The following is a 17,756-nucleotide window of genomic DNA, read 5'->3' as shown; positions in this document are numbered from 1 at the left end:
CCCTTGATTCTGCACCCAGCCTTCCCCAGCTGCATTCTCTGCACCAAGGCCAGCATGCTGGTCATTCCAGCTCTAGCACAAGCAAACTCCCGGGGTCCATGTCAGCCAGGCCGCATTGTTCTGGGGGCACCCACAAAGAGCAGGGTGCAAGACAATGACATCCCTGTGCCTGGGGTAGAAAGTCTCCCCAGAGATAAGAGAGCACTGAACTATCAACCAAGAGACCTGGGTTTCAGTTCCAGCCCTGCCATTAAATTTGCTGTGTGCTCTTAAGGGGCAAATTGCTCAACATCTTGGCACCTCAGTTTCTTTAGCCCTTAAAAGAGAGGGTGGGATGAGATCGTCTTTAAGACCACTCCCAGTTCTACAAGTGTGTATTTAAATGACTCTAAGAGACTATAACGATAACCACCTTTGCTTGAGCATTTACCTTATACCATTTGCAGGCTTGCTTATTTATTTATTTATTTATTTATTTATTTATTTATTTATTTTTAAGATTTTATGTATTTATTTGACAGAGAGAGACACAGTGAGAGTGGGAACACAAGCAGGGGGAGTGGGAGAGGGAGAAGTAGGCTTCCTGCTGAGCAGGGAGCCCAATGCGGGGCTCCATCCCAGGACCCTGGGATCATGACCTGAGCTGAAGGCAGATGTTTAACGACTGAGCCATCCAGGTGCCACCTCACAAGCTCATTTAATGCTGACAACAATCCTATGAGGCAGGCACTGTTATTCCCATTTTACAGATGAGGATGTTGAGAGATGAAAACATATCCTAAAAGAGGAAACTTTGGGAGTGATGGAAACATTCTGGAACTTGGTTGTAGGGATGGCTGCACCACTCTACAGACTTACTAGAAATCATAGTATCATATCCTGACAGTGGGCAAATTTTCTAATACATAATGTATACTTCAAAACAGCTATTAAGAAGCTAGAAATAAAGAAATGTGCTGAAGCTAGAAAACGATAGAGCCCTTCACTGCTAGCCCACACTGCCACCGAAAGACTCCTTTTCTCTGCCTCTACATAGCACTTGAAAGCATGGCCTCAGGAGCCAGACTGCCAGTTCAAATCCTGGCCCTGGCACTTACTAGCTGTCAGAACCACGCAAGATACTGACCTCAATTTCTTCACCTATAAAATACAAATAAAAATGATACCTATTTCAAAGGGTCGTTGCGAGGATCAAGTGCATGAATGTATATGAAGTGCTTGGAACTGTAGTTGACCCACACCCAGTGCTACACAGAAGGAAGGACTATGACTCTTCTTTCCAGGATGCTGTAGCCCAAGCCTGCCTTCTTCAAGGGGACTGTTTCTCCTTGTCAACCCCATCCCTACCCTGCTGGCCCCTTAAAGAAACACTTGTCTTGAAAAGCCATCTTTGGAAAAACACTGGGATGACTTTCAGTACATCTCACGTCCTGGTAACAAAGAAAGGGAGACAAACAGCATCTTCCCGATAAGGCAGTGACTCGCTCAGCCTCATAAAACATTCATGAAGGTGCCAGCTTTTCCCACAGACCGTTTCTCCCAGGTCCTCCTAAGCGCAAGCCATCAGCACAGAGGGCCCTTCTTAAAGGGGACCCTGAGGCCAGTCATGAGGCCTGAGTGGCCTCAGATGGGGACAAATGCTTTGCCCACACTCCCCGCCCCCCCACTCCCATCGGCATGCAGCCCCTCCTGGGTTAATGAATCAAGCTAGAAAGGGCAAGGGTTACTAGTGGACGGTCCGGTGTCTACCTCTGAGAAGTGAGTTTTCAAGCACTGAGTCCTTAAGCAGAGTGTACGTGACTGGGGTGGGGAAGAAGCCGGGGCCAGGGAGAGGGGCTGGTGCTTTCTGTCTCATCGTCACGCTTCTGCTTATATTTGCACAGCACTTTAGAAACCACCTTCTCTTCCATTATCTCACTGAATACTCACCTAAGCCTTGGTTGGCGATTACTGTTGTCTCCCGGGTGTCAACACCCGTTTTTACTGACGAGCACTGGGGTGACGCCCTTCAGCCCGTAGCCCAACCAAAGCGTGGACTCAGGTCTCCTGATACCGCGCCCAGTGATTTTCCACTGTGCTGAGGAGGAGGAAGTCAGAGGCTCCCTCAGACTCCACCTCAGAAGATCTCATGACATTTATTAAGTGCTCAAGAAAATAAAGCCACGTGTTGTCTTCATATCCCCACCCGAGGGCCTTACAAACAGCTCCGGAAGGCCTGAACAAGAGAGCCAGAGGTAAAAGCAGTCCCTCCCTGGGTCACACGGAATGTAGAAGCTCTGACTGTTCAAATCCCCAAGGTCCCACATCAGATAACCCAAGTGGGGAAACAAATGAGCATGGGTCCTCAGACCTCAAGGTGGCAGGAACACAGGCTGAGCCCCCCAAGAAATCAGGCTGGGTCTCGAAATGCCACTTGCTCTGCTTTCTGGGGGCTATCAAAGCCCCCATCTCAACTCAGGCCAGGTCTGAGACTCTATGGGGGTGACAACAGGCTCCTGGGCTGATTTTTTTTTTTTTTTTAAAGATTTTATTTATTTGACAGAGAGATAGACAGAAGAGCACAAGCAGAGGGAGTGGCAGAGGGAGAGGGAGAAGCAGCAGGCTCTGCACTGAGCAGGGAACCTGATGCGGGACTCCATCCCAGGACCCTGAGATCATGACCTGAGCCGAAGGCAGACGCTTAACCATCTGAGCCACCCAGGCGCCCCTTGGGCTGATTTTTTAAAACCCATTTGTCACATTGACATTAATCCTCTTGTTAATAATCTCCTGCCCTGAAGTGGGTTGGCTCTAACCTGTGGAAGTGGTGGGGGCAAGGGGAATCTCTTGGGTTTTAAGGAGTCTCAATAAGGTCAGCAGGGCCCAGAGGCCACCTTCTTCATGAGTGGGCATGGGGGGGGGGCAGGGAGGGAGAGAAACACATGCTGAGCCAAGGGGCCCCCAGCAGGGAGCCTGAACCTCCCTTGATTACCAACCATCTCAATCCCCAGCACCCCTGTTGTTCTCTCCACCCTCCGCTCCCCACAACCAGGCCATTGCCTTTACTTCTCATTGATTTTCATATGTAAGGAAAATCCATTTGCTTGATTCAGAGCAACTGAGTCATCACTGTGTTCAGAGGAAAATCACTCACAAAGTAGGCACTTGGCAGAAGCCACTTCTGGGATGGGCGAGGACTCTGCTTACACCCCAGCGGCGCTCTGTCCAGAGTTGCATCTGGTTTCTCTTCTCTGCTGCTCTGTCCTAGCCACTTTCTCTTCCAGAAGCCTTCACATCCACTGCCTGTCGCCCCAACCAGGCTGGCGTGTTTGTTCTCTGCCCCCCAACCTGTCCACATGCTATTCTGTTTATCTGTTGGAAGCTTATGATGGGGACATTTGGAGCAGGGTCAGAGAGGACTTGTATGATCAGCCATTCATAAATGGGGGAGAAATATTAATTGTATGCACTGATGGAAGAAATTTAATTCTTACAAAATTATGGCTTTGGCCTCTTTACCTTTCTGGGTAGCATCCAAGGAACTGCATCATTTCAACCTTACCCACGTGGGTGAGGGCCCTGTATCTAGCCTCAGGACAGGTAGGGGGTGGTTCAGTCTCTGATACCGGTTTGTATGACTGTGTCCTCTTGGTCCCTGGGGCTAGGAGGGCCAAAGAGCTCAGCCGATCCACTCTATGAGCCCTCAAGAAGAGACAGTGCTTCTTCTTAAAGGACCAGGCTTCCCCTTTGCAGGCAGAGGGGACTGTGAAGAGCAGGACCAGAATTCCAGTTAGCACATCATTGAATGCCAAATGGATGCCAGGTTGCTGGACTCAGACTCAATGATGCATATAGATTGCTACCAGGCACTCTTCTAAGTGTGTCACCTGTGTTCATTGCCCTTAATCTTCCCAACAATCTTAGGACATAGCGACAATTATTATCCCATTTACATACAGATGAAGAAATGGAGGTGGTCAGAGATTAAAGAATTGGTTCAAATTCCTATGGCTAGTAAGTGGTAGATCCAGGAATTTGAACCCAAGCAGTCTGCCTTAAGAGCCCGTATGTTTAGCCATTATACACACACAGGGCAAGGGAGTCATCTGCGGTATCCCTCAGGGACAGCCCCCCTCCCCACCTCAAAAGACAATTCATTCCTTTCATGGACAAAAGCCATGTAAAAATCCTCTCCCTTGATAATATGGGACCGTCTTCAATGTCACTGCTAGTCCCTGTCTAGGGGTCCTTGATCCTCCCCTTATGTCCACGTGCACTGTGACCTGACTGGCTGAATAGGGGCTCGGGCAAGACTCAGGGGCTTTCATCCTGACTCTGCTCCCTCTGGTTGATGCTGCTGGTGAAGCATTCAGAGACCTCCCAGGGAGTTGGCATTTTTTGCTTTCTATCTCTCAACCCCTCAAGACCCAGGAAATAAATCAATCCTCATGTTGGCTGGAGCTGGTGAAATCTCTAGTCCCAATCTGCTGGGTCCTTGGCCACAGCTACTCCCTTTCACTTACACAACTCAAAGCTTGCTCCAGGGGCCCGGGACACCTGATTTCCTTCTGGACTCTTCCTGCACAGTCTGGAAGCCTTCAGGTCAGGAGACGGGTGTGGGGGTGGGAGGTCTGGGGGGTGCAATCCTTACACTGCAGAGAGGTTGCACGAGGTTCTGCCTGAGGACCTCCTTCCCATTCTCGCTTTTCAGCTCATGTCATTTCCTCTCCCGTCTTCTGCCCCCTCCTCCCACTCCCACGGCCCTAGAAGGAGGGGCAGTGGCAGAGTCGGGAAAGTGGGAAGAAGTCACGTTATTTTACTGAGCACCTACTATTTGCCGGGCACTTCTGGGGCCTCCCCTCACCTCTGCACCCACGAGTCCCAGCTCAGACCGGGGTAGAGAGGAAGGAAGGGTGGGCGGAGTCAGAAGCAGGGCGAGGAGGCTGGCGGATCCATCTGCCCCCTTCCAAAGAACGGCCGAACCAGCCGCAGCCCTGGGACGTGGGTGGGGGTGGCGGGTCCCCGGGCAAAGGAAAGGCTCAATTGTGCAAAGGCTTCCTGCCCTGCCAGCTCTCGGCCCCAGCCCAGCCACCAAGCCGCCGCCTTTCTGCGGCCGGGGAGGCGGGACGGGAAGGCGAAGGCAGGAAAGGGTTACGGGAATAGCTTTCCAATGACAAAGTCTGGAAAGGACCCATGCCTCCGCCCCTCTGCGGGTTAAACTGGCACAGTGCGGGGGGAGGAGGGCGAGGGGGACCAGCAGAGCCTCCCCTCCCGCCCGCCCCCCTGTCCCCCCCACTCCCGGTCGCCGGGCACCCCCTCCCGGGGCCCGCGTCGGAGGCAGCCGGCGTGTGCCTGGGGCAGCGGGTCACGAGGCTCCGCCCCCGGCCGCCCGGCCCCGAGGGACGCACTTTGTTCAGGATGCCGCCTCCCCGCTCATTGTGGGGCCGGAGCCGGCGGCGGCCCTAGTGCGAGCGCGCGGCGGACGCCGACCCCCGTGCGAGGGGCGGACCCGGCCGGGGACCCCGGAGAAACTTTCTTATCGCGAGGAGAGCGCGCCCGGCCCGGCGCTGCGCGGGGGATGCGCGACTCTGTGCGGCGGCGGCAGCGGCGCGGACCCGGACCCGGAGCCGGAGCCCGAGCGGGCCGGCGCGCGGGTGAGTGGCCCGCGCGGGGTCGTCGCGGGGGCGGGGACCGGGCTGCGCGCGGCGGCGGAGACGGGCCGCCGCCGCTTCCCACTGTGTGGGGCCGGGATCGAGCCCCGGGGGGAGGTGAGCCCGGTGCCCCGGGGAGGCTGCGGGCTGGGCTCGGGAGAGGCGCTGGAATAACAACGGAGGCGCCGGGAGGGTGTGTGCCGAGACGTCCTTAGGGGACTGCGCGTCTGCTCCAGGAGTTGACTCACTAGGGGCTACCCAGCTCCAGCCTTTCGGAGCCTCAGTTTCCCTTTCTGTGAAATACCTGCCACGTAAAGTGTGTTGAGATCCTATAACCAGAGACACCAAGTACTGCGTATTACACACACACACACACACACACACTGTACCCACATTTTCTCCCATCCCAGCGGAGCGAGCGGAGCAGCTGGAGCAGGTGACCTTGCCCGGCTGTTCCAGAAAATGTTCACTGGGTGCCCAGGTTGCGCTGCGAAGCGTCCGCCCGCGACTCCCTGAGGCAGTCCTCTTTGGCGCCCGCTCAGAGGAAGCGTTCCCAGGGGACGCGGGAGGGAGGAGAAGGAGTTGGGTGAACACCAGGAGCTCACCTGAGGGCGCTCGGTGCTTGGGCTCTTGTGGTCCCTTCTATTTTCAGAGCCGATAGAACCTGGTCATGGGATAAAGAATCAGCCCAGTCTGCGTTGGGGAGGCAGGATTGGGGAAGGACGTGAGTGGTGAGTTGGGGGGGCGGCGTGCATGGGTGAAATCCACCCAGCAGAGAGGGTTCCTTGTCCCCCGGTGCCCAACACTGGAAAATCAGCTGGTGAGTCAATGGGACTTTGTTAGGACAGCCACAGGGCGCAGCTGGCGCCGGCTTAAGGGAAGCGCCCGGATCCCCCCTTGATAACATGCTGTTTATCTGGCTTCCTGTTTCAATGATTGGGATGCCATTGGCTTGTTCAAATTCAATGCTGAAAAGCCTGCGGCCACGTTCGCTCTGCTAAAGCAGAGGGCTTGCCTGGGTTTTCATCTTTCCTCTGTCTTGTCCCGGATGCATGGTGTCCTCTGCAGCTCACTTATAATGGGGCAGATGGACTTCGCACAAAGAACCCCTCCCCAAGTAGGCGGAGCTGCCGCTTCTGAGACCTTGGCTCCCTTCAGACCCAAAACACATGCGACTTCAGCGTGCTTATGAATTTTTTTATGCTGCCTTGAATTGTGGTTGGTGTGTCTTTGGAATTAAACTGGGAAAGGACGTTGTGGCTCTGGATTTCCTCCCCTAAAATGAGCTTTGTCTCATCTTTCACCCTTAATTTCTGGGGGGAAGTTATCAGTTTGTAGTTCGTAATCAGCCTGTGTTGCTAACTCCCTGGATGATCAGAGAGCAAATAATTTGCCTCTCTGTTTTGGTTTTCACTTCTTTAAAATGGAGCTGGGGCAAATTGCTACTCCTGGAAGAACAGACAAGGCTTTCTAGATCTGTGCTTCAGCCCCCAGGGCCTGTTTCTGGAACTTCCCAGGTTAAGGGGGAGCAGCCCCCACTCTGAACTCCAGAGATTTATCTGAACTCCCTTGGGGCAGGTTTCACATTCTGCTTTGTGTTTTAGACTTTTGGGATTTGTGCGCATGCCTTATCTCCCTATGAATGTTGGCTAGCCAGATAGCACAGCTGACCACCCACAACACCCAGCACATAGTAGGCACTTTCTAAATGTTTGCCGAATAGTACACTTGGAAAGAAATCTAAGGAATACCCATCCAAATCAAGGCCTCCCATCCAAATCAGGCCCTTTTATTCATTTTTTGGCAGTTGTTTAATTGCCTCCACCCACTTTTTCCCTCTAAAACCATGGTCCTTAACGGGGTTGATTTGCCCACAGGTGGGCAAGGTTTAAGCATTTGGGCCTTTTGTGAGATCTACTTGGGGAGCCCTGGCCTGGGGAAACTGAAAACAGGAATGCTATTTTTTCTTCCCTTGACAGCTGTGCTCCCCGCCTGAGTCCACCTGAGCCTCTGGCATCCGCTCAGCCTTGGTCAAGTAGAAAAGAGTGGCCTGGGGGCGCCTGAGTGGCTCAGTCGTTAAGCGTCTGCCTTCGGCTCAGGTCATGATCCCAGGGTCCTGGGATCGAGCCCCGCATTGGGCTCCCTGCTTGGTGGGGAGTCTGCTTCTCCCTCTTCCACTCCCCCTGCTTGTGGTCTCTCGCTGTGTCTCTCTCTGTCAAATAAATAAATAAAATCTTAAAAAAAAAAAAAAAAAGAGTGGCCTGGAGTAGAAAAACCTCTTGTCCATTCTTTAAAATTTGTTTTTCCATCTTTCTTTTCAATCAATGTCACTTCCCCTTTCTTTTAAAGTTCTTTTGAATTCTTAGTGGGTTTGGCCTTTAGAAAAACTAGAATGTCAAAATCAAAAGGATCTCTTCCTCTCCCAACCGCTGCCCTGCCCCTCTTCCCTTTAGGGACAAGAATCAAGAGGGGGATGGACTCAAAGCCACACAGCTGGGGCGCTGCAGAGGCCAGCCTAGAACCCGGGTCTTCTGGCCATCTGTCCAGGGCTTAATCCCGTTCAGCAGATCACCTCCTTGCACTCAGATTTTTTCTCTGCCCAGTGTTTTCATCTATAGATCTTGGCAGGTGCTCCTTAGCTGTCAGTGAGTGAGGAACAGAAACAAGGGGTAAGGAGAGCTGTCTCGGTGATGGAACCAACCACCAGCTCATAGAGTCTCTGGAACATGGAGAACTAAGAATGTGGCAATACTTGGCAGACCCTTCATCTTTCTGGCCCCTAGTCACAAAACAATAATTAAAAGCACTTTTAGTTCCTTCTTCAACTTAAAAAAAACCCCAAAAAACCCCAACCAACTTTTCAAGTAAAAAACACCCTCCTCAGTAAACAGTTTGCTGGGCCTGATCTGTTCCTTCAACCTCCCAGGAAGGCTGACTCAGGCCTGATTTCCTCCGAGGGGCCTGGAACTTTGCTTCCCAGCTTCCTGTGACTCTTGAGAGACGTGAAGGGAGGCAGGATGGCCAAGACCCAGGCCTCTCGGAAGTGCCTGGGGATGTGGCTTCACTTGCCCTACATGGCCTGTGCAGTCCACACCACCGTCCCCATTAAATCCATCTGCTCTACTTAATTTTAATATGAGATGCACTAATATGTGTGAAAAATTAAAGGTGCTGAAGCCTGTGCCTCCACCAACACCGTTAATAACAAAATGTTTCCACTTCAAAGGACTGTGAGACTCTTTTAATGTCCAATCCTTAGATGCTCTGGAAGCTTTTGTGAATGGGATTGTTTTCTTAATTTCTTTTTCAGATTGTTCATGGGTGGTGGTATATGGAACCACGGCTGATTTTTATGTGTTGATCTTGTGCTCTTGAAACTTTGCCAAATATGTATATTCGCTTTAGTAGCCTCTGGTGTGTATGGATTCTTTGGGGTTTTCTATATGTAGAATCACATCAACTATAAATAGAGTTCTACTTCTTCATTTCCAATTTGGATACCTTTTATTTATCTATTTATTATTTATTTATTTATTTATTTATTTATTGTCTTCCCTAATGCTCTGGCTAGAACTTCCAATACAGTGATGAGTAGGAGTGGGGAGAGTGGACATCCTTGTCTTGTTGCTGATCTTAAAGGAAAAAGCTCTCAGTCTGTCTCTCACCATTGAGTGTAATGCCTGCCGTGGGTTTTCCATAAATGTCCTGTATCATGTTGAGGGAATTCCCTTCTATTCCCAGTTTTCTAAGTGTTTTCATCATGAAAGGGTGTTGGATTTTGTCAGAACCTTTTTTCTGCACCAATTGAGATAATCATGTGTTTGGTACAGGACATTGATTGTTTTTCTTATGTTGAATTACCCTTCCATTCCCAGGATAAATCCCTCTGAATGCTTTTTTTGTTTTTTAAATTTGCAAAGTTTTATTTCTTTTATTTAAAAAGACTGAAGATGAGGAGCCTGGGTGGCTCAGTCAGTCAAGCATCCGACTCTTGGTTTTAGCTCAGGCCATGATCGTGTGGTCGTGGGAATCCCACGTCGGGCTCAGCATGGGGTCTGCTTCAGATTCTCTCTCCCTATCCCTCCTGCTAACTCTCTCTTAAATTAATTAATTAATTAACTCTTAAAAAGACTGAAGAAAATTCAACACAGTGCTAACAGCGCAGTTGGGTGGGTCAGTGCACATTCATTATATTTTTCTTATAGTCACTGTACTTGAAATGTTAAACAATTTTTTTATTGTGGTAAAATATATGTAACATAAAATTGACCATTTGAGCCACTTTTAAGTGTACAGTTCAGTAGCATTAAGTGCATTCACCTTGTTGTGCAACCGTCACTATCCTCCATCTCCAGAACTTTCTCGTCCTCTCCAGCTGAAACTCCCCGCCTGTTACAGTTAACTCTGCATTCTCTACTCCCCCCCCCCCAGTCCCCCAGCTTCTGGCAACCGTTCTACTTTTTATCTCTATGAAGCTGTGAAGACTTGATAATAGCTCGAAAAGTCAGGACTTCATGGCTTTAGTGGAGGGATCAAAGGACCTCACCTGACTTCCAAAGGGAACATCCTAGAGGGATTTTGATTCGGATCTTCTTGACTTACAAACAGCCCCTCAACAACTGCCCTGCATGAGCCTCCTTTTCTCCAGTTCAGTGGTTCTCCATCTTGGCTGCACCTTAGAATCTCCTTGGGTTGCTTTGAAAAACTACTGATTCCTGGGCCCACCCCCGAGGGATATACCTTCATTTGGTTTGGATTGCAGCTCTGGTGTCTGTCATTTTCTAAAGCCCCCTCAGTGACTCTGATGCACAGTGAGGATTTCAGCTACTCAGTGGTTGAGCTGATTTACTCCCTGGAACCCTTGGCTGGTCACAGCTTCCAGTGACGCAATTCCCTCCCCATCTGGACAATAATACTGACCCACTTTACATCCCTCCCCTGATTTTAAAATCCATTTGTAAATAGAATAAATGTCAACTTCTGTAGAATTAAACTTGCACACTTGTTAAGAACCATAACTGTCACGTAGCCCTATTTTTTTTTTTTCTTTTGCAGATACCAGGCCCCCGCCCTGTAAAACCTCCCCACCAGGGGTCATCCAGCTTGGACCCCTTTGTTGCTGGGCAACTCCCAGCAACGGTGGGTGTGTTGCAATCATCTTATTCCCTATTTGGACAGCTTGGTCTCTCAGAGTTTCTTTTTGTAGTAATCTGTCATGGGTGTGATTTCTACCCATTGGGGAAAGATACCAAAAGGTGAATGGGCTTCACCAAAACGCATCCCCAAATAAAGTAGGGGATATGCAAAATAAAGCCTGTGGTGTAAGTGCAATTGCCCTGCACAGTGATAGCCTTTCAATATTTGGACACGACTACCATGTGCCTGCCCCGTCTTTTCCTCTCTGCTCTTGGCTGCCCTGTTTTTTGCAGCTCTTCTTCACCGGATGTGTTCTCAAGTATTTTCTGGGAAGATGTATGAGGTAATAGCAAGAATTTAGATCATGAAATGTGCCAGACTTGGAGTCAAGGTTCAAATCTTGACTTTGCTTGTGAAGTCCTTAGCGCATGATGAATATTCAGCAAATAATAACAATTGAAATCATATTATCCACAGTGACATCATTATCTCTGTGTGACCCGAGGCCGGCCAGGGAACCTCTCAGAGACAGTTTCTTCCCCAAGAAAAGTTGAGGGGTGCCTGAGTGGCTCAGATGGTTAAGCGTCTGTCTTCGGCTCAGGTTATGATCCCAGGGTCCTGGGATTGAGCCCCACATTGGGCTCCCTGCTCAGCGGGGAGCCTGCTTCTCCCTCTCGTCCTGCTCCCCCTGCTTGTGCTTTCTCACTCTGTCAAATAAATAAAATCTTTAAAAAAAAAGAAAGAAAGAAAAGTTGAATGAAAATGCCTTACTCCGAAGCAATGTTCCCCAACTTGCCTGATATCAACCTCCTTCCTGTCCTTCAGCGATCCCTGTGATCTGGCAAGTTTGGGAAATACAGACAGGGAGTGATTGTATGGATCAAGTGAGACCACGAGCCCTAACCCAGTCCCTGGGCCATGCAGTGTGTGAGCTCAGTCAGTGCCACATAGCCCCCTCGCCCTCCCCGTGATACTAATCATCCTTAAAACAAGCTACAGTTTATCCCCATTTGAATGTGTCGTGTCCAGAATGAAATGCAGTACTCCAGTTACATCCTTACTGGCACACACAGTCCACAGGCTGATCGCCTATGATCAATTAGGCAACGCAGCTTTTTTTTTTTTTTTTCAATTTGTAGATTGCCCCAGCAAACCTGCGAGCTCAGGGAAAAGATGGGAACATGATGGCATAAAGGAATGAGAGAGTCTGACCATATCTTTTGCTTTATATTGTTTGTTGTTGAACGGATTCATTTTGTTTTGGTGTTACCTAATTTTTTTTTTTTTTTTTTTTTGGTAGATGGCAAGGATAGCATAGAATATAAAGTCCATTCCCAGTGCCTCTTTTCCCAGTTCATTGGTGCAGATAATTGAGTTGACTGGAAGGAGTATCTGGGTTCTGGGTAGTGCTAAGATACCAACTGTTCTCTCCCTGCTTTCCTTTTAACAAAGGAGAGACAGCTGATGAGACACCCGGTGACGGAGCCTCAGCCAGGACCCAGACTGGGCAGCTGTCTGCCTGGTCTCTCATCTGGGGCAGTTCTGTCCCTTGGCCCTCCCTCCCCAAAGCTTCAGAAGCAGGGCTCCATTACATGGGGCAACCCCGCACCACAGAATGCAGACCGTTAGCCCCCCTAACCTGGGAGGTCTCCATCACCTCCTAGGCATGGTCAGCTTTATAAGGGCTTTAAGATGTCAGCAAAGCTGCCCCCACCTCACTGGGAAGGACTGTGAGAGCTGCAGTGTTCGGGCCTACACCTAATCCCCAGAGTAGGCAAAAGGGCTGCTTGACCCTTAGGGTGCTTTCCAACACTGAGAGTGCGCCCCCTACACAGACACGAGGTTTTATTCTGAAAAATGTCAAACCAGTAGAGAAAGTGAAAGATTAGTACCATTAATATCTGGATTCACTGATTGTTAACATTTTTTTTTTTTTAAGATTTTATTTATTTATTTGAGAGAGAGAGAATGAGAGACAGAGAGCACGAGAGGGAAGAGGGTGAGAGGGAGAAGCAGACCCCCGCTGAGCAGGGAGCCCAGTGTGGGACTCGATCCCGGGACTCCAGGATCATGACCTGAGCCGAAGGCAGTCGCTTAACCAACTGAGCCACCCAGGCGCCCTGATTGTTAACATTTTTTAAAAAGATTTTATTTATTGGGGCACCTGGGTGGCTCAGTTGTTAAGCATCTGCCTTCGGCTCAGGTCATGATCCCAGGGTTCTGGGATGGAGCCCTGCATTGGGCTCTCTGCTTGGCGGGAAGCCTGCTTCTCTCTCTCCCACTCCCCCTGCTTGTGTTCCCTCTCTCGCTGTCTCTCTCTGTCAAACAAATAAATAAAATCTTAAAAAAAAAAATTTCTTTAAAAAAAAAGATTTTATTTATTTATTTGACAGAGAGAGCACAAGCAGGGAGAGCTGCAGGCAGAGGGAGAAGCAGGCTCCCCGCGGAGCAGGGAACCCGATGTGGGGCTCCATCCCAGGACCCTGGGATCATGACCCGAGCCGAAGGCAGACGTCCAACGACTGAGCCACCGAGGTGCCCCAAACATTTTTTTTTTTTTTAAGATTTTATTTATTTATTTGACAGAGAGAGACATAGTGAGAGAGGGAACACAAGCAGGGGGAGCGGGAGAGGGAGAAGCAGGCCTCCTGCCGAGCAGGGATCCCGATGCGGGGCTCGATCCCAGGACCCTGGGACCATGACCTGAGCCGAAGGCAGACGCTTAACGACTGAGCCACCCAGGCGCCCCCAAACATTTTTTTTAAAGAATTTATTTATTTGAGAGAGAGAGAGAGAGAGAGCGAGCACGAGTGGGGGGAGAGGCAGAGGGAGAAGGAGAAGCCAACTCCTGCTGAGTGGGGAGCCCGATGCAGACTCAGGACTCAATCCCAGGACCCCAAGATCATGACCTTGAGCCAAAGTCAGATGCTTAACCGACTGAGCCACCCAGGTGACCTTGACTGTTAACATTTTGCTACACTGTGCTTTGTCTCTCTCCTGAGCCATTTGAAAATAATTTGCCGACATCATGACACTTAGGCCCTAAATACTTCAGCATGTATTTCCTCAGGACGGGGCATTTTCCTACATAACCACAGTACCATAATCACAGCCAATGATGCTGGATTTAGCAGAAGTATTTAATCTATGGGCCATATTCATATCTTCCAGTTGTTCCCCAAATGGCCTTTAGAGAGCGCTGTGCATTTTTCCCAACCACAGCCTCCTGTGTGGAGGCCTGAACTGCAGTTTTCTCTCCCAGAAAGAGGGAAATGAAGTCATGATCCCTTAAATTGGGATAGTGACGTACTGAATACAAAGCACTTCAATATCAATTAATCTTTATTTTTTTTTAAAGATTTTATTTATTTGGTGGGGGGTGGGGAGAACAAGCAGGGGGAGTGGCAGGTGGTGGGAGAAGCAGGCTCCCCACTGAGCAAGGAGTCTGACATGGGTCTCCAGGGGCTCGATCCCAGGACCCTGGGACTCTGACCTGAGCCGAAGGCAGACACTTAACCAACTGAGCCACCCAGGTGCCCCTCAGTTAATCTTTATAACCACTGAGTGAGATAGGTACTAATATCCTCCCCATCTTACTGGTGAAGAAATCGAGGTTCAGAAGGTCTTCTCAGTTGCCCAAATAGCATGAGCCATTATTACCACTCCATGCTGTGCCAGGAAATAATTATAGAAAAAGAAGATCTTTTATTTACTGAAAGTCTTCTGTCCTTCACATTTCTTATCCTCTTGTTAGGTGTTAGGAGATGTTAAGAGGTGCTCTGCTGCCCCCATTTTACAGATGAGGAAAGAGAGATCGAGCCCTCTGAGGCTGGTCATAAACAATATTTACATCGTCAAGATAACATAAATGACATTTATTGGTAATCTCGGAGGAAGCTCCATATAGTTGGTTGTAGTTGCTGGGCAGACTCTAAATGGCAATTCAGAATAAAAGCATGTCTGACTGAAGGTGAGAAGTGCAGAGGGGGGGTGCTCCAGTACTCTCGTCTTATGCCGAGGGAATTGGAGAGAGGCTGTCAAAGTGTTAGAAAACAAGAAACCAAGAGCACCCGGCAGGTTCAGTCAGCAGAGCACGAGACTCTTGATCTTGGGGTCATCAGTTCAAGCCCCACGTTGGGTATAGAGATTACTTTAAAAAATAAAATTTAGGGGCTCCTGGGAGGCTCAGTTGGTTAAGCGGTTAAGTGTCTGCCTTAGGCTCAGGTCATGACCCTGGGGTCCTGGGATCTAGCCCCCCTGCTCAGTGGGGAGCTTGCTTCTCCCTCACCCTCTGTCCCTCCCCCTGATTCATGTTCTCTCTCTCTCTCAAATAAATAAATAAAATCTTAAAAGAAATTAAAACAAATAAAAATTTTTTAAAAAAATTAAAAAACCCACAAGAGGGACGCCTGGGTGGCTCAGTTGGTTAAGCATCTGCCTTCAGCTCAGGTCATGATCCCAGGGTTCTGGGATTGAGTCCCACATTGGGCTCCTTGCTCAGCAGGGAGCCTGCTTCTCCCTCTGCCTGCCACTCCCCCTGCTTGTGCTCTCTCTCTCTGACAAATAATTAAATACAATCTCTAAAAAAAATAGAAAATAAAAAAACCCTGTAAGAAACCAAATTTTGAGAATAAAGGTGCAAAATAATAAAAAAAGGAACTAAAATCAAATATTGGAAGGATGAAAAGGAGACAGAGATGGGTTTAGTGTAAGTTACCCATCATTTTCTTTTTTTTTTTTTTAAAGATTTTATTTATTTATTTGAGAGAGAGAATGAGAGACAGAGAGCATGAGAGGGAGGAGGGTCAGAGGGAGAAGCAGACTCCCCGCCGAGCAGGGAGCCCGATGCGGGACTCGATCCAGGGACTCCAGGATCATGACCTGAGCCAAAGGCAGTCACCCAACCAACTGAGCCACCCAGGCGTCCTACCCATCATTTTCAACTATTGTTTTGGTTGTATTGTTGTTGGTTTGTTTCAACTATTATAATGGTTGATATTGTCTATCAGTGGCAAAACAGGGAATCAGGTTATGAGTATATGATCTAGAGGGTAACCACCACAAGAACTAATAACAGAACACTATTTGGGCAACAGGGTGGGGCAGGAAGCTGTAGCTTGTTATCCTAAGGTCTTTTGTCCAGTTTGACGGTGACCACCTCTAATCGTATGGGGAAAGGTGGGCTTCGAATTCAGACATCCTGGCTTCTAAGTACAAGGAAGGGACAGGATGACAGGCCTGGCCCTGTAGAAGCTTCTCTGAAATGCTAAGCCAAAACCAAGAGGGCCTTCCTAAGACTTTGGTGCCCACTGGGCATGTTTTTCTTTTCTTTTTTTTTTTTTAAAGACTTTATTTATTTATTTGAGAGAGAGAGAGCACATGCACGAGAGTGGGGAGGATCAGAGGGAGCAGACTGCTGGCTGAGCTGGAAGCCCGATACGAGACTCCATCCCCGGACTCCAGGATCATGACCTGAGCCGAAGACAGACGCTTCACCAAATGAGCCACCCAGGTGCCCCCCACACTGGGCATTCTTACCTGGAGAGAGCCCCAGGACATGGCATCCCCAGGAGGATGCACCCACACCCCACACCCTACATCCCACAGGAAGTATTAATACTTTTGTTGTAAACACAATCCAAAGATTTTTTATAATTTTGCTTTTCAAGGTATTTGGACATTGGTGACTAATTTCTTAATAATTTAAAATTGGCGACTTCTGGGTCACCCTGAACATATGCACAAATTACTGTGAAGTGAGAAAAATGTCACCTGTGAGTTATTTTCAAATATGATGAATTTTTATGAAAAGTACATTTAAATATCGATGCAGGTGACATGATGTTTCATTTCACAGATGTTTCATTAAACCGTGATTAATTTCAGTTTTGCAGTTTTATTTTTTGTATTTTGGAACCCATGACGTTTTCTTCCATAGGCCTCTGAAAAGCTGCTCAGTCCCAGGCCTTTTGTCCTAGGCCCAGGTGGGGTGGGCAGTGAGTGTAGATCTGGCCCCCGAGGGATCTGTGGGTGATTATCTGAGGCCCTTACCACTTGGGGACATTCATGGCCTGAGCCTGAGTGTAGCAGAGCTCTCAGGAAATCACAAGACCCAAATTTCATCCTCCTGTCATGGCTTCTTCTCAGGCCTTCACTGTAGAGGTTCCTCAAGCTTAGGGGACAACCTTCCCTGACCGATTTCATAGCCAACATCTCATTTCCTTTTCACGGCAACCCTGTGAGGTGGTCAGATACGCGTTCCTCTTTATACACATGGGGAAAACAGGACTCAGCAAAGCTAGGTAACTTGCCCAAGGCCGCGTAGCTTCAGGGAATCAGGTGGGGAACCCTGACTCCTGACCTTTGTCCTTTCCAATACTCCCACGGCCATATATAGAGGAGTGGGCAGCGTCTTTAGGGGCCCACGGTCGTCATATCTGTTACACAAATGCAGAAATCACATTGAGGTTTTTTGTTTGTTTTAAAGATTTTATTTATTTGAGAAAGAGAAAGAGAGAGAGCGTGAGCGGGGGGGGGGGCAGAGGGAGAGGGAGAGGGAGAGGGAGAAGCAGGCCCCACTGCTGAGCGGGGAGATGAGGGGCTCCCATCCTAGGACTCTGGGATCATGACCTGAGTGAAGGCAGATGCTTAACTGACTGAGCCACCCAGACGCCCCACATTGAGGGTTTTTTTTTTTAAATTGTGTTACTGCATTTATTTTGACAAGTGCTTAGGATTTGTCTTTCAGTGAAAGCTACTTAAAAGTACATCACCAATTTTATCACTTCTAATTTTACGCAAAGGAACAATGTAAAAGTGTTCTATTTTGAGTTCTGTTCCTCATTTTCTCCTCAGAGTTGAACATAACTGTTGTGCATGAATTTAGGGCTGCCCTAGGCTGGGAATCCGTTAAGACTTTTGCTTTTTAGCTGGTCTGGATCTAATAACCTGACCTTTCCCTGTTTACACACCTCCTGTGATATCCAGGTC

The 17,756-nt window shown here is 49.0% G+C and overlaps 1 protein-coding gene across 2 annotated transcripts in view; it reads left to right on the top strand.

The window, feature by feature from the left end:
- Positions 1-5,240: 5,240 nt before the first annotated feature.
- The window catches only part of NAV1 (neuron navigator 1), a 246,046-nt gene continuing 233,530 nt past the window's right edge, over positions 5,241-17,756 (top strand). The window contains exon 1 of one of the 2 annotated variants that reach the window (XM_064594014.1): positions 5,241-5,633. The gene's annotated coding sequence lies outside the window, so the exon portion shown is untranslated. The remainder of the gene's footprint in view (positions 5,634-17,756) is intronic. The other variant, XM_064594017.1, reaches the window with a different exon arrangement.

Source organism: Mirounga angustirostris, unplaced genomic scaffold (assembly GCF_029215605.1).
Source record: "Mirounga angustirostris isolate CCGP_5_RB_7025 unplaced genomic scaffold, mMirAng1.0.hap1 SCAF_6, whole genome shotgun sequence".
Lineage (NCBI taxonomy): Eukaryota > Metazoa > Chordata > Mammalia > Carnivora > Phocidae > Mirounga > Mirounga angustirostris.
Note: the sequence above shows the minus strand (reverse complement) of the source record. Positions and strands in the feature narration are given on the sequence as shown.